Below are 16,677 nucleotides of genomic sequence, written 5' to 3'. Positions count from 1 at the left end.
TTCCTGAGAAAGCCTCCTCCCTGGGAGCTCAGGATGAAGAGGAAGAGGAGGGTCCTGGCGGCGGGGCTTCTGCCTCAGGGACAGGGCAGGAGATGCAGCCTCATGGCACCCTTGGGTGTCCACATTGTTGCTGATGTTGCCGGTGAGGCCCTGGGGCGGTGTCTGACCCGGGACTGAGGGTCCACGGGCAGAGGTTGTCCACACCCGACTTCAGGGGGCTTGCAAGCCCCAAAATGGTCTGAGACATTTGTCACATAGTCACTTCTAATGTGGCATAGAACCATCCCGGGGGCCTACCTCACAAAAACCAAGGAGCCACGGGCTCCCCAGACCAGACTCCAGAGAGTTAACCTCCAGAGGGCTCACGTGGTCAAATTGGAGCCAACCTTGCTCTGAGGCTGCCTTCCAGAGAGTCAGGTTCTGCTTCCAGGGTGGAAGAGTCTGTGTTCTGTTTGGGCCGGGCCGGCCCAGGGGAGCCGCTTTCTCTTCTGGGAGCCTCCCTGAGGTGCAACCTTGCCAACCGGCCCTTCCCAGCCGTGCCCTCCGGATTCCGTTGGGTCCCGGGGAAGCACTCCTGCTGCCCACCTCAGCTGGTGCTTGGTGAACGGCAGAACCCGGAAGGGCTTCTGGAGGTGGAATTTGGGCCAGATGGGGACCCGTTGCCCTCGTGGCCAAGTGTGCTACAAGCAGGTGGTTTTAAGCCTTGGGCAGCTTAAGGGGCTGTGTAGTCTCGGAACAGACCGCAAGTGAAAGCCAGGACAAACAGGGCTAGAGCCGGCCACCAGGACCGTGTGCTCTGAACGGTGGCTCCGGGCTGCGGCTGCGCGGAGAAGGCTGCATGCTTAGGAGGTAAGACTAGGAGGTGTTTCTGGAGGCCCCAGCCCCACTTGTGAGCCTTGTCCTTCGGCCCAGCTTTCTGGGATTCAGGCCCCCCAGGCCCCCTTCTGCCCCTGTATATCTTGGTTCCTCCTGTTGGTTCCTCCTGGGCCATGGCACAGTCGGCTCTCTGCCTGGGCCTCTCCCGTCTCTGCCCAACTGAATCAAGCTCACCGTGCTGGTCACAGCCTGCGGACCCCCAAGGGAAGCTGCGAGGGCTGCTTTTAGGTGACAGGTGACGTCAGGGTGCTTGGCCCTGGGGGTGTCTTGAGGGCGTTTCCAGAAGAGATTGGCAGGGGTCACCCACTCAGACCCGGAAGGGCGACGTGGCTCAGAGCTGGGCTGCACTGCGGTGCCCTGGTGGACCCCGGCCTCCAAAGCCACACGACCAATCTCATCGTAAATCCCCCTTGCACATCTGCGCAGAGCTGCTGGCTCCTTTTCCTGAAGAATCTTTACTGCGTTGCTGCTGTGGGAACGCGGCTTAGAGCTGTGATTCTGTCTGATTTTCGGGCACAGGAGGTTGAACCCAGTAAGCACTGAGCTCTGTCCCCAGCCCTTTTTATTTTTGATTGTGAGACAGAGTCTCACTAAGTTGCTCAGGCTGTGCGCACACTTGCAATCCTCCTGCCTCAGCCTCCTGAGTAGGTCAGATTACAGGTGTGCACACCGTGCCTGGCCAGAGCTGTGCTTTTCCTACTTGCCTGCCCATCCCAGCTGAGCCAGTCTTTGTTAAATGCCACCCTTGTGGCCTCTGTCACACTTACACTTTTGTAGCTTTCGGAGTTAACCCTCATGCAGCTCCATCTTCTCCGCTGGACACAGGCTCCACTGGGTCAGAACTGTGCCTGTCTTGCCTTGGTCCCCCGCCCAGTGCCTGGCAGAGTAAGTGCAAAGCAAATGCTACTGACCGAATGAGGGCAATGCGTGATTGGACAAGAAGGACCAGCTGAGGCATTCGCTGCAGCATGTGCGCAGCCCCAGAGAGGCTTGTTCCTGCTCTGCCCAAGGGTGAGAGTGTCTGCACGCGTGTCGGGGCCGAGAGGAAAACACTGATACAAGCAGTGGGTGTATTCTTCTCTTGATTGTTCCTTCTTTTGTCAACTAATAAAGGCAAGTGTTGTGGCCGTGAATGTGCTGAGCAGGGAGAGGGACTCAAGTACTGGGAGACGTGGCCGCGTCCTGAGGGACTCACGGTGTAGGAGGGCAAACGCGACAGCCAGAGAAACAACTGTCCTCTCAGTTACGCCGTAAGTATCGGCTTTTCAACAGCTGCCGCACGCCACACATGCTCGAAGTATTGGCTCAACTTCCTGAGGCAGCAATACAGTATATGGGGAATGGTCAAATCAAAGTATTATTACGGGAAAAGGCACGTGGTTGTTAATCCTCCTCTCGAAGTACCCCCCCCCCCCACAGGCTCATCCCATCGTGTTTGCCGCTTTCTGCAGCAGTTCTGGCTGCCTCCCTTGCTGAGTGTCTTTATGAGGTGTGATCACCAATACAGGGACTGCTGCCTCTGGGCGCCAACCTCCGGGAAGGCAGGCTGGTAAAGATACCACAGTGTGCCCTCATCCACTTCACACGCCAGACCCGGCACCGTGTGACTTCTGCTCTTCCCCTAAGTCACAGTGCTCAGGAAAAGTAAATATTTTTAGTCAATTCAGGACATCAAGGTGACAGCACAGCTGAAGACACTGAAGAAGACTCCCAGAACTGCTCCAGAAAGTGGTAAGAATGGTGGGATAAGTGTCTTCAAACCAAAAGAGGAGTATTTTGAGGGGGATCAGTGGCAATGGGTCTTTTACTGTAACCATTTTTTATTTGAACACACTGTGTTTTCTATCACACCTCGTTCTTACTGATGAGAAAATCAAGGCACAGAGAGGTTAAGATGCTACCCTAGGGTTACACAGGAGTTTCACTGCCATTACCCTCGATGCTGCGGCATAGGATCAGTGCCCTCACGGCACAGGGTCGCAGGAACTCAGTGGAAGGGCCCCTGTGACCCAGGAACCGGGAAGGCTTCGCGGCAGAAGGGATTAAGGGTTGAGCCTGAGGGGTGAGTAGTCTCTGAGGTTGGGGTTTGCCTGGGAGGGAGGACTGCAGGGCTTGGCTGGATGCAAGGGCGACCAGGAGAGGGATGGGAGGGTCAAGGGCTGCAGTTTGATTGGCTGGATCCAAGCTCCTGTGCGGGACTCCGGGAGGGAGGAAGAGGTGGAGAAGTAAGTGGCCGAGCCCAGTCAGGACCCAAGGCCATCTCAGGCCTCATAGCTGCAGTGAACAGGGACAGCGGGAAAGGTGATGTGGGCTGTCTGGTGTGACCTGCCAGATGAGTGCCTGGCCCTGGCATCTGTGAGCCCCAGGCTGGCAGCAGAGCTTCTTATTTGGGGTGAGAGGGCAACACTGGGTCAGGTGGGTGCTCCCAGGTTACCCTAAAGAGGCCCTCGGCACAGCTCAAACTGCTGAGCGAGAGCCAACCTAGAAGGGTGGCCAGGGCCTCTCAGCCTGGCATCCCTGGTCTGCTGCCCTGCCTGACCACTGGGGCAAGCCCTGGTCACAACCCACGAGAATCCATGCCACCCTACAGAGGATCTACCCGGGTGATCTCCGCACGAACTCCGGCCAGTCATTTCACAGATCGCAGGTCGAGGCAGTGAGCGCATGCGTGCATGCGTGTGTGAGTGTGTGTGTGTGTGTGTGTGTGTGTGTATGTGTATGTCCCCACCTGCTGTGCATAGGGACAGCGGGAGGGGTCTGGAGCCCAACTGCATGGCATCTGCACCCTGTCACTGTAAGTGAAAATTAAATGGTGGAGAGCAGGGGCTTTGCTGGCAGCCGCTGGATTAACAGCTTGTGGATTTCAATAATCAGTTTAAAGTTGAGTTCATCACGCATGCCGGGAAACCTGGCGAGTAAAGATGAGCTATGCCGCTGTTGCTGGAAGTGGTAAAAGTTGGCCAGGGCGGTTAGGCTGAAGCTGTCATCCGGCAGAGAGATCCTATTGATTTCCTAGAACCGGGGGTTGGAACTGACACGGTGGAGGTAAGGTGGATGCTGTTTCTAGGAGAGTGCCCCAGACGGACTGGCGAGACAGGCCCCAAAGCCCCAAGCCTCGGACTTTCCTCAGGCCCCTGGGCTATTGCGGGCCACTTCCCAGGCCCCCGCTCTGGCAGGGCCCCTACCGAATCTCCTCCTCTCCACCTCCCCGAGCTCCCGCTGCTCATGAACTCCATAGGGGAGCTGGCTCCTCCATCGTGAGGCCGCTGCTCCCGACTCTGCCCAGGTGGGAAGATGTCCTCCGTTCCTGTGGGGCCCCGCCACTGTCCTTGTCACATAGCATTTATGGGACTGGCACCTGGCTCCCAGGACGTGCGACACTCTGGAAGGTGAATCTCCATCACCCGCCCCTCTTCCCCGTGGCCACTGCGTCAGACACTGGCCTTTGGTTTTGGCATTCCAATCACATCCTCTTACCCACAGTAGCTGATGTGCTGTCTCCCGTGCGCCGTGAACATCATTCCTGTCTGCCCTCCCATTCATGCACGCATTCATTCATTCATTCTGGCCAATCAGAGCACTCTGTTTTCTTGGCCAATCAGAGCATTCCATTCTCCTGTCCACAAAGATGAGTTTCAGATGGGCAGGTGACATCGCCATGCCCCTGGAGCTTAAATCTGAGACTTCTGTGGGAACACGGTGAGGAGCAGCATGCACTCTTAAGCTGCATGAAAGGTGTCAGCCTGGTGACTTCTACAACGTGCGCCCGGTGGCCTCACAATGTACAGTAACCCATCTCCCTTTGTAGGTGTGAAAAGCCGCCCTGTGTCCCGGGGCTGTCCCCAGACCAGGCCTAGTGCACCATGGGCTGGTCCCTGCACATCTCCAGAGCTCCCGGGGTCCATGGCAGGCGCAGACACAATCATGGGCTGTGGACGGCACACGGAGCTGGTTCAGAGGCCGCAGTGCATTCCTGCTCAGGCTGGTGAGTACCCAGGTGTCAGTCTCCCCAGAGTCTGAGCACGACCCTTGTTTTGTTTTTTTTTTAATATTGGGTATATACTTCTGCCAGGCTTGCTGTTGTTTTACCCTGGATCTACTTCGGCTGCCGTTCCTTTCTGCCCCTCAAGGTCTCCGGGCTCCATCATTGCCATGGGCACCTGAGAATGTTCCTACACACATTTAACCACTCCGCACTGGGTGTATTTTTAGTTGGCTTGTTTGCATCTGCTCACTCCCGTTCCTTGCCTGATTGACACCCGCTGGGTGAGAGCTCAGAGCTCTGCTTTGCTGTGGGAGCTGTTTGTCTTCGCAGCCTCCTCTGATTGCTTCCGGCCTACTCGGGGTGCGGAGACTCCCGCTCCTTTCCCTCACCTGCGCTCCTGTTGAGTGGCTTCGAGGGCAGAGCTGGGCTCATTTACCTCCCCATGGTGCTGGTTAAGGACAGCGCAGAGAGGCTGTGCTTGTTCCGCCCCCTGGGTGGAGGCTGGGACCGAGGAGGAGCCGTGCGCAGGTGTCTGGCATCAGAGTCAGTGGCTTGTCACAGTGGAGGCAGCTTGCGGGCAGCCTTGCTCCCTGTCAAGAGCCCGGGGGAGCCTGGCAGGGCAGGAGCGGGCACGTGCCCAGGAAGGGGGTTGAGAGCCACGCTCGGTTACTTCCAGGAGAAGGGATGGGACGGGGACCTGAGCGGGGACTACAGGGCATGGAGGGGTGGAGAGTCCATCGAACAGCCCCGGGACCCGTGTGTGGGAGGCCCAGGGTGACAGGGGAAGCAGTGCTCCACAGGGCCCTCCCTGCCTTCGTGCGCGTGGCCCTCAGCCTTTCAGGGAAGAGGCAGCGCCCCCTGCTGCAAGGTCGGCAGGGCTGGGGCTGGCTGTTCGCCAGCAGAAAGGCAGATGCCTCTCAGTCGCGGGAAGCCAGGGCGGGCCCAGGAGCAGCCGCTCCCCCACCCCATCTCTGTCCCTTCACTCCGGGACCCAACGTGCGTGTGTGGTTCGCATGCTTCCTGCCTCCCCTTTGTGCTCACTCGGGCACGTATTTAACTGTTTGTAAAATATCCGGAAAGTACTTTTTCTTCAACAATGGCATCATGCAATGTGTGTGGCCGACCCTACAATCAATTGTTTTCACTGAATGTGAAATGGATGTCTTTCTAGGCCAATCAATAGCTATAGCCCCAAATCATTCTTATTAATTGCTTCTTAGTATTTCAGAGTATCCGTTTCTATAGATTTTGCCAGAAAAATCACACATGCCTTTCAATTAGCCAACACGGAACTCCTGGTGGGAGCAAATTGATGCAGGTAAGGCTGCTTTTGGTCTCCAGTTCTGTCCAGGCCGGTTGGTGACGTAAGGCTTGGGTCTAGGACAGAACTAGTGACAGGGCCCCTAGATGGCAGGAGGCCCTGAGGAAATCTGGGCAGCTGGGAAGTCCCAGGGGTGAGGCGAGAGTTGCTCCTGCCATCTGAGGGGCATGCGGGCTGTGGACACAGGCCAAGGTCAGACAGAAGTCACTTGTGCCACTCCTTGGTGGCAGAGAGAGAGGAGCTGATGCCCTGCAGAGCTCTGGAAATTAGCTGGTCTTCCCCAAGTAGGTTAATTATCACTTTGCCTCTAATTGTGTCACACTCTTGATTTGTGTAACAAACTATTTTCACGGAGAGCTTATCTGTCAACTAAAGCTTCATCTGTGTCCCAGTGGTCACAAATTTGAACTCGGATGCATCTCTGTTAATGAGCTCTGACGGGCGCCCATTAGACAGGGGCTGTGGGCCCAGGCCGCCCCACACAGCAAGGACACGGCGGGCGGCCAGGCTTCGGGCCATTGCCTGGGGAGCAGAGGAGCATCCATGCCCCCGCTAGCGCAGGCCCTGGGCTTCTCCCCTCCGGCCTCACGGTGGGCTGCTTTGCCTTTGTCCTGGTTTCCCCTGCACTGGTCCCTGCCTCCTTCTGACCCTTTGCCAGCCTCTCCTAGGCAGCCCGTCATTCTCTCTCTGGCTCTCAATCCCCGCCCCCGGGTGATTCCTCTCCACATTTTCTTTCAACTTTCTGACCACCTCATGGCAACTGCATTTTGATACAGCCCCAACTTCTCATAAAATATTTAGAAGTCATTTCCAAGGCTTGAGGGCTTCCCTTTCTCCTCCCTCCTCTGGCTCAGGACCTCAGCACTGCAGGCTTTCCCACCTCCTTACCTTCTTGCTGCTGGAGCTCTTGAGTCTTCCAAGGTTTGGGGGATGTGAATATTCACCACCCACCTCAATGCAAAGTTACGCTTCCTGAGCTCTGCATTTAGAAGATGGGAGGACCCATTACAAACTCCGGTGAAAAACAAAGGGACATATAAGTTGATGCAGTCCTTTTAAATGGGAAAAACTCCCAGTTATGAATCATGTGGGGGAGGCAGATTCTCACCTCAGAGAGGTGGTGCTGGGAATTGCTTTCCTCTTATGGTGCTATCCGAGTTGCTGAAATATCTCCTCTCATCATTGGGAATCAGTATAAAAGTAAATTTTGATTGCAGGCCTATTACAGCTTTACTTTAAGACTCCCCTACCCCTGTCTTGGCACCCCTGAGGGATGACGTCACATACAGCTGCCACTGTAGGGCACCTCAGGCAGGGAGGACGACGAGGGAGGCCCTGGGTCCCAGACAATTTCACTTGCTCCGAGCTCACTCCCGAGAAGTCTCATCTTTGTCTTTTCACGGGAGCAGCCTGAAGGTCATGAGGCTCCTGCTGGGACTCTCCCCACTCAGAGTGGGGAGTGCTCCCATGGGTCTTGGTTTGGCTAGCTCCACGGAGAGAGCTCAACAGGGGCTGCAGCTGAAACAGGTGCACTGGAGGGCTCGCAGACGTGGGCCTCTCAGGAACAAGAGTCCAAGCCTGCCTAAGTGACTGAGACCTTTGAGCTCCAGCCACTGGAGGGGGCGGGGACCATGGGCTCTGATGCAGGTGGTTTCTACTTCTTCATGGTTTCCCTACTCTTTGGCTGCATGCTCTCAGGCAAGTGATTTCACCTCTGTTCTTCAGCTCCCTCCTACTGCTCCATTGGAGGGTTTAAGTACAATAATGTAAGCAAATATTCCAGGTGCCTCACGGACACGGAACCTCTTCTTGGTTCTGATTAAAGGTGCATTTGCTGTGTCATGCTTGTCTCCTCTCTCAGTTCTCAGTGGTCCACTCCTATTAGTATAGAAGTACCTCTACCAGATGAAGCTCTATGTCTCTTACCAGGTCAACTCTAAAACCGTGCAGATTCCTGCTTTTCTTCTCCATTAACTTTTCATGACTATTTAACTTTTTTTCTCTCAATTTCCTCCCTATTCGTCGTTGTTTGCTGGGACTACTGGATCTCTCCCAAGTGGGTATCCGGAGTAAAGGCCAAAGTTGCAGTGCAGAATAATGAGCACTTTTCCAATTCTAAAATTCCCCTCACTGTCCAACCAAACCAGGACATGTACTGTATATATAACTGTGAGGATGACCCAGTCCTTCCCAAAGTAACCTACAACAGAAACAACAACAGAGTTGAGTAATCTTAGCAGAAACTATATGGATTGCAGAGCTTAACATATTTACTATCTTGCCCTTTATGGAACAGTTTGCTGACCCTTTCCGCAGATAATCTTCTAATAATGTTTCTTGTGGTCCTTCTTTAGCTCCAAGAGGACACAGAGGAGTTAACTTAGAGCTCGTGTTGATCCACTATTGTACTTGGAGAAAATCATATGGCCACGTGACATGCATGTTGGTGCCCGTTGTAGGTGATGTGGTCTCATCCTGACCATCACATGGCTCTTTAAATCCTAAGAGACATCGCAGGTACAGGCCCCATCCTGGAGGACCCTGACAGCTCAGGGTAGCCTTAGAAGGCTCTTTCAGCCCAGCCAGCAGCTGTCCTTGGTGCTGACCAAAGCCTAACGCCTCTGATTCCAATATATCAATAACTGGCGTCCTTTTTTTTTTTAAAGACAGGATCTCACTGTGTAGCCCAGGCTGGGCTAAAAGTTGCTGTGAATCTCTTGCCTCAGCCTCCCGAGTGCTGGGATTACAGGTGTGCACCACCATGCCCAGCTCAGTAAGAAGCATCTTATGTTTGTGAGACATTTGGTTCTTTTCAAAGGACTCTAAAATGTGTTTGCACTTTATTATACTATAATTTATGAGAGGTACAGAAAGTGGAGTTTTATATGTTAAAGGTAGAAGCTGAAAGTAGTTCAGGATTCTGGTTTGCCATGGGGCCCTGCCTACATTTTTGTATTTTCAGTTACACTGTTATGGCTTGTGTATAGATGTCCCCCCCAGAGTCTTATACAGTTATAGGAGGGGCTTTTTCGGAGGTGGCTGGATCTAGAGTGTGTGACTCTGGAAATGATTTGTGGTGCAATGCTAGGCATTGATTCCCGGTATAAGGGCACTAGGATTAAGGGTGTGAGTGCTGCCTGCTCTAAGTAGCCTGGATAAGACATAAGGGACAGGAAGAGCTGTGGTTTTCCCTTGTTGCTTTGCTGCCTTCTGCCTGCCATGGACTGTTTCTCCTCTGCCATCCCGCCCTGCCTTGGAGCCAACTGATTATGGGCTGCAACCTCTACAGATTGTGAGCTAAATAAACCTTTCCTCCTTTTACTTTGGATGTTGGGTATTTTGTCTCAACAATGAGAGAAAAGTAACTCATAAACACTTTTATTTTCAATCTCTCATTTAGCTTATTCTGCTCTGCCTGAAGATTCGGCCAGGCAGACTTTTTTAGAATGGAAAGATCTTTGGCTTTATTCTGGTGGTTGGTTATCTTTGATAACCTGATCTCCACTGAATTTCATGTACTTCTTATATCCTGCCCAACCCAGACTCCTCCAGTACTCAGTCCTTACCTTTCTCCCCTTAGAGAGTTGGCTGTCCCATGCCTCCTGCTACAGTTTTTGCCAGTGGCTCAGCACAGGGCAGCTTCCCTCTCTGGACATTAAAGCCACCAAGTGATAGCAAAGTGTTCATCTTCTTTCATAACGGTCCTGAACTTAAGTGTATTTCCTTTCAAAGATAAATGAAGCCGACTGAAAAATCCCATGGAACTTCAGCTCCTGCCTTCTCACTTTTGAGGATATTTTGGGGTGTTTAAGTATGTCACCTTTTGCTTCTTGCCCTCCCCAAGCAAACCATGGCCTCATTCCCAGAGTGCTTGGCTTATTCTGAGCATGACCATTGTGTGTTACATTCTGCCACATGCAAATGCTCAGGTGTGAAGCAAGACAAACAACATGGCAATATTGCTACCTGTAACAGAAGTAGGTAGACTCTAGTCTTGGGGACATAGCTATCTCATAGTGTACCAATAAATATTGATTCAGCATCATAGTTTGGGATCAGCATAGGGGAAAGACAGAAGAGCCAATGTCAGATCCAGGACCACAGTTCCCCTTGGATTCCTTTGTTATCACATGGTAATGGTTCTTCACTTTAACAACCGGAGAGCTGAGACTCAGGGAGGGAAAGGGGCCTGTCCAAGGTGTCTCTGGAAGTGAGTGGCTTAACAGGTATCAGAGTTCAGGTCTTCCCATTCCCGTGCAACTGGCTCACGCTGTGCCAATAGTTCCCTCAGGGTGCAGGGCAGCTTCCTAGGGGACCCTGAAGGAGGGAGGAAGTTCATGGTCATAAAAGTTCCAATCTTGTCTAATTTATTGTGAAGAAAACATTTTGCTCTCTGAAGTGATTTGAAAGTCACTGCAGCAAAACACAGCAACTCATATTTGGGGGAGATTGAAAACCCTTAACAGGAAAACTGAAAAGTCAATATACAATTGCTTTCTGTTTACTGAGTGTCTGTTTTATCCTGGATACTTTACTGTCGGTGGCCAATTTAATCTTAATAACATCCTATGAATCACATTTTATGATCCTATTTTAAATGAAGAGAACGAGTATCGTAATGTCTAAGAACCTTGTCCAAGGATATACAGTAAGTAAGTGGAGGAACTGGAATTCAACCCTGGTTTTTTTCTGATTTAAAACACTCATTCTTTCTTGTTATTCCAAGCTTCTATGTCATTCAGCTTCCTGCCAGCCAAGTGTCACATAGGATCCCAGCATTCCTAAGCGATCGGTTACTGTGTCTCCTATCTCTCAAGGGAAATCAAAAGGAATCCTGCATTTGCGTCTTAGGTAGCATTTAACAATTGGGCTGGAGCAGTCCCTTGTTGGTCTTCTCAGCCCCATCCTCTCGCTCTTGAGAACAAGAATCTCCCGTTAGGTGGACAAGAAAATAAATGAACAATGCCGTAACAACTTACAGTGTTCGACTTACCGTTTTTTGGCTTTATAGTATTGCAAAAATCATGGCCATTGGTAGAAAATGTACTTCTGATTTTGAATTTTGATTTTTTCCCCAAGCTTGCGATACTCAGTCCAGTCTCTAGTTAGGTCACAGTCCTGGGTGGGAAGGGCAACCCCTGGTCAGCCACGTGTTCCCCAGGAGAAGCAGCCTGCACTGCGGTGTCCTGCGTTGCTAAGCGAGGACGTCCCCTGGGTGAGGTCCCTTAAACGTATTTTCTGCTCGCAGTATTTTTAGAAGGGTGTAACCCTATCGGAAGTCAAGGAGTATCTGTGCACACAAGCGACATGCTCGGCAAGAATGCAGATGATCCTGATGGAGGCTCTGAATGGCCACACGTGAGATAAGACCCTATCACTTTTCTCCCTGTTCACTGACTCCTTTTCCTGACAGTCTCCCCTTTTTGTAGGCTGTGGAGAAGGATGAATGCTTAGGCATGGGGAGACCTGAAGGCTTCTGACTGCTCTTTGAAACTCCATCTGGCTGAGGCCTAGAGCCCAACCCTCACACCTCCCTCTGCCATCTCCTTTCCCCTAATGGTAGATATGGGCGCCTCAGCAAGGTTCACCTCACAGAACCTTCGGCCCTGGGAATATCGGGGTAGGGGATCTTCAACTGAAAACATCTCCAGGTGCAAACAAGCCTTTGCTATTGGGAAGAGAATGCAGGCAGGAGGGCCCGCCCCACTGCACGATGTCAGGGATCAAATTAATCATAGTGTCAAGGGAAGCTCAGGACATGCACTTGACTATGGCTTCCCTGTTCCGGAGGCTCAGGAGAGTCTTTTCTATCTCCTGGGCATCTATTGTCAGCCACCACCAGAAATAGCCTGTGTGAAGTCACCCAGTAGAAGAGCTCTCAGCAGGACAGAGGGAAAGAGGTTCCAGTGCTGCCTAAATCATGGGCTCACTTTGACTAAAGGCCAGAGGAAACCTTTTACTGCATCTCCGTGCAGTCTTCTGCAGAAAGAAGGGGTTGATTCAGCCGATGCTTCTCTGCTAATGCCTGCTCACTGCCAGGTGACCTCCAGGCCATCATGGGCCAGAGCCACCCCCTGCTGTGGCCTTGTATCTGCTGTGAGGGTCTTGTTTGTGTGTGGTGTAGCTGTGTGAAGTCATTGGAAATGCTGGAGGCAGGAAGTGATACCTGCACTTCAGAAGCCAAGAGTGTAGGGAGAGTTAAACTTTCATCTCTTTTTTTCTGGACTCCTGAAACACCCTTGAAGGGGGTGTGGTGTGGCTTAGAGACAGCTCCCTTGAACTATGCCTGTAACCACATCCTTTGGCCTTTGGTTTTTCCTGCATGCATACAGTCTGCTGCCCTAGAGAAAACCAGTCCATACAGCTACGCCTCCCTGCTGTTAGCTCACTCCTCCTGCATCTGTTGAGGGGTCTTCCTTTGGATAGAGGTGACAAAGTGGCAGAGATTCCCACTGGATTGTGCCCAAAGAGTGCTGAGGGAAGGTCATCTGGGCCTCACTTTCCCAGAGGGATCTTGACCTTAGGGGCCGATGTGGTCCCTGCAGCCCATGCTGTGGGAGGATCGCTTGTTGGTGGGGACAACAGAGACACAGTTACCTCCGCATATTCTTACCCAAAAAAGCATGACCCCAAATTCAGAACAGCGAACCAACAAAATCCCCCATCTACCTTGAAATTCTGTCCAGTGCCCTCTTATCCTGAGCCACCTCGTCAGGAAGAGGATTGAACACAGAGCCAGACTTTCAAGATCCTCTCCTCACTCCACTCAAAGACACCTGCCCGCCTGGTCTGTGACTATGCCTGCGATCCCAGACCTGGTGCTCGGTCTTTTTGTGTTGAGGCACCTCTGTCTTTAGGGTCCTTTTCGAAGAGCGTATCCCATGTGCTTTAAAGGAACACAGACACTGATAAGTCTAAAACATCCCCATAAATCAGATTACCAAATACCCTCTGCCCGGTGTGCAGAGACCATCCCCTGAGAAAACTGTACAGGCAAACGTTAGAGGGCACTGCTTTCTGTGAAGCCCCAGATGCTGCCTACTCCTGGCCCAGTGGGACCTAGGCAACCAGAGGCAGCATTCAGAGAGCGCATGGGGCAGACATGCACGCTAGGAGGCTGTGTGAGGTGGGTGAGTAGTTGCTGACATTCGTTGACTATGTGGTGTGTTCCAGGAGCTAAGCTGCACACTCACATAGGCAGTGGTACATTTGACCCCGAGGGCACCCGAGGCGACAAGTGTTATCACTATCATCTCCATGTTGTTGGTGAGGCTCCCAAAGCTCAGAGGAGTTAGATAACTTTCTCAAGGTCACATGCCTAAATGTGCCCGAGTCAAGATTTGAGTACAAGTATCTTCACCCCAGAGCCTGTGCTCACGTTTTGTTTTTTTTTTTTGAAGAGCTCACAAAATGTGTGAAATGGAAATAAATAGAGATGTTAAAAATACCTGGGACTCTAAGATTCTCCTCAAGGTTTCCCATCATACACCATGATAATTTACATTGTGTATCTCTTTACAGAGTACTTCCATATATGCTGATCTTGTGGGACGGGGTATGTAGGCGCTGCAGGGACCCTTCGAGTCCTGCTGCAGCAGAAGAAAGTGCTGAGCTAAGGGAGCGGTGACCCTCCCAGAGATGGAGGCAGACAGAAGGGAAAGGCAAGGATAGAAGAGTCGAGACGCATTAGGCACATGTACCAACTCATGTGGGGACTGCAATCATTAAGTAACGTAAACATGTACTAATAAAAAATAACTAAAAACCTTTAGGCAGGGCTCCTCTACCCCTCTGGGGTCTGCTCTGGATGTTGGGAACCACAGACTCCGCAGCCTTCTCTTGTAGAATAGAAAGATCCAGCTGATTAGCAGCCAAACCACAACCAAGGGATGCTTGGGATTGTAGATTACATTTCCATTTTTAATAACATAGTCTGATCATTCTGGGCACCAGCCTAAGTTCCCTTGGGCCACTTTGGGACAGTGATAATGGGGAGAGCAGAATGAAGCTGGCTGTGTCCTCACAGGCCTGGCTCCAGTCCTTCCTGGTTTATTCAGTTATTCATGCATTTATTCAACACTGTTGTAAATTGTCCTGTGCACCTTGTCCCGTGAGGACATGAACAGGAGACAGGTGAGTTAGGACATGGCCTCTGGCCTCAGGAGCACCCCGGCCTGTTTGTGGAGAGAGGTGCACACTGCAGAAACGAGGGGCCTGTGTCCAGAGCTGTGGCAGGCAGGGGCCCAGGAAGAGGCTGCTGCAGAGGGCCAAGCCCTTCCCTGCCTGCTTCCGCCCTCCTGTTGCTCAGCACCTGGCCAGGCCTCCTGCTCTCAGAAGCCCCCTATGCTTGTGCATGCACAAATCCCTCTGTGTGCTGGGCTCACACGGAATCTCTGTTCTCTGACACCTCGGAGCGTTCTTTTTGGCTTGATTCTTTTCCCCAGTCGCTCTCCTCTGGACTGTGGCCGAACTCACTGCCATTCCCATCTTCTACTTTTTAGCAGTTCTTTTCCAGGTCCATTGTGGAAATAAACCACCTGGAAAACTTACTCAAAAGCAGATTTGGGTCCCAGTAAGTCTTGTCTGAAGCCTAAAAGCCTGCATTTCTCAGCATCTTCCAGCAGATGCTGATGGTCCTTGCTCTGAATAACAAGGTTCTGTGGTACTGGACACAGACCAAATCTTTTTTTTGGTACCAGGGATGGAACTCCGGTCCTTGCGCTTGGGCAGCAGGCGGTGAAACCACTGAGCTAAATCCCTGGCCCCAGACCAAATCTTTAAGCTAACTTGATTTATTGAACTGGTTAATGGGCACATCACTTTCCCAGGGGCCCTTTGCTTCTCCCTTTCTCATAAGCGACCTGAGGAAGATCTTTGAGATGAGATGATGCAAGCACTGGTGGTGGATTGTGGCATTATTTCCCACTGAGCGTGGTCGTGTCCTGTTAGGGAAGCTTTCTCTGTAGAGTGCCCTACAAACCTACTTCTGTCCAGCAGAGTGGCTTGAGAGATGGATTCCATCTCCCACTCTGGATGAGGTGTGTCATAAGGTGTGCTTTGGGAGGGGGAGACATCCTGGGTAGAATGTAGGGGTGGCCCTGAGCCTGGGAGCGGAAGGCATTGCTGCTTCCGGACCCTCTCCACCCAGAGAAGCCCCCAGACTCTGGGAGGTCAGAGGAAGACAGAACAGGTGCCACACAGGAATACTGGGGCAGTGGTTCTCAGCCACGGGGACAAGTTTAGGATGATTAGACAGTTTTAACGAACACTGTGCTTGATGCCACCCCAGATACTACATTAAGCTGGTCTGGGAATGACTGGGCATCAGCATTTTAATATCTCAGGTGAATCTAAGGTGAGATCCAGACACTGAACCCCTCCAGACCAGCTCAGCCAGTGGCCAGCAACTGTGAGCTGGGCTCACCTTCAGCCCCGGCCTCAGAGGGAGCGGAGTTCGGACCACAAGTCCTGCCGGGCCACCCCAGGGCTGAGTAGGATGAGCCCTGAGCAGTAGCTCCTGTTGACGGAGCTCTGATGTTAGCTGGCTCTGTCTCACGAGGTAAATGGTTTGAGGAAAGACAGCAAGGCCGCATCCGGGTGTGTCCCCCGAGACTCACCTTCAACCCTGGCCTCCTTTTCTTGTTCTGCTCCCTGACACACTCCCTCCCCTCCACCCCCCAGTCCTGCAGAACTGAGCCGGTTCAGAGCAAGGATGGAATCTGGCTGCCTCCCAGCAGGGTGAGGGTGACTGCCACCCCTGCAGAGACCCCAGTTCTGTGGGATTTGAAGAGGCTCCCTGCTGTCCTCACCCTCTTTAGCTCTCAGAAGTTCAGGTAATAGATGAAGAGAATTTAAGCATTCCTCCAGTCCCTGTGGGGAGATCCATGAGGCCTCTTTGGGGAGGGGAAGACTGGTGTCTCTATGCTGATTTGCGTAAAGGGCTCTTCAGCTGTTGAGCAAGCTGCTGTTCAAGAACAGGGAAAATACCCGACGAAGAGTAGCCTATGCCTCTTCCCTCCTTAAGGATAAAAGGAGATAAAGGGGCTCTGCTTTAGGCAGCTTTAGTATATTTCTAATTATAGTGCCCATTTGTACCAAGACTTTGGCCCTTCCAGGAGGCTTGATTATGACATTCATAATTCATTGGCAGTCAGTCTATTACCGATTCAATGATTTCTCCAGCCAAAGAGAGAATCCTGATCCTTTAAAAACTGATTTTTCACATTAGAATAGCAAAAGCAATTAGTTTTATTTTTAGCTCCGTTAAGCAGGGGCTCTAATGAGGCTGAAAGGAGGTTTTTCTCCTCGTCTTTCTTTTTCCCTTTCTTTCCCCTGAGGCACTTCTGGGAAATTCAACCTGTACGTTTGCCTCCTGCTGCCCCTGGGCCTTTTCGGGGTGCTCTGACTGCTGCAGGGCACCCGCAGAGTGAGGCACCAGCACCAGCGGGCTTGGCTGGTTTGGACAACTCCAACCTCGGGCTTGTGTTTCTGGAGC

The sequence above is a fragment of the Heterocephalus glaber genome, unplaced genomic scaffold (genome assembly GCF_053883595.1).
Source record: "Heterocephalus glaber isolate CG9 unplaced genomic scaffold, H.glaber_assembly_v1.0 deba00001498, whole genome shotgun sequence".
Lineage (NCBI taxonomy): Eukaryota > Metazoa > Chordata > Mammalia > Rodentia > Bathyergidae > Heterocephalus > Heterocephalus glaber.
The sequence above is the reverse complement of the archived record's forward strand: the minus strand, read 5'-3'. Positions refer to the sequence as shown.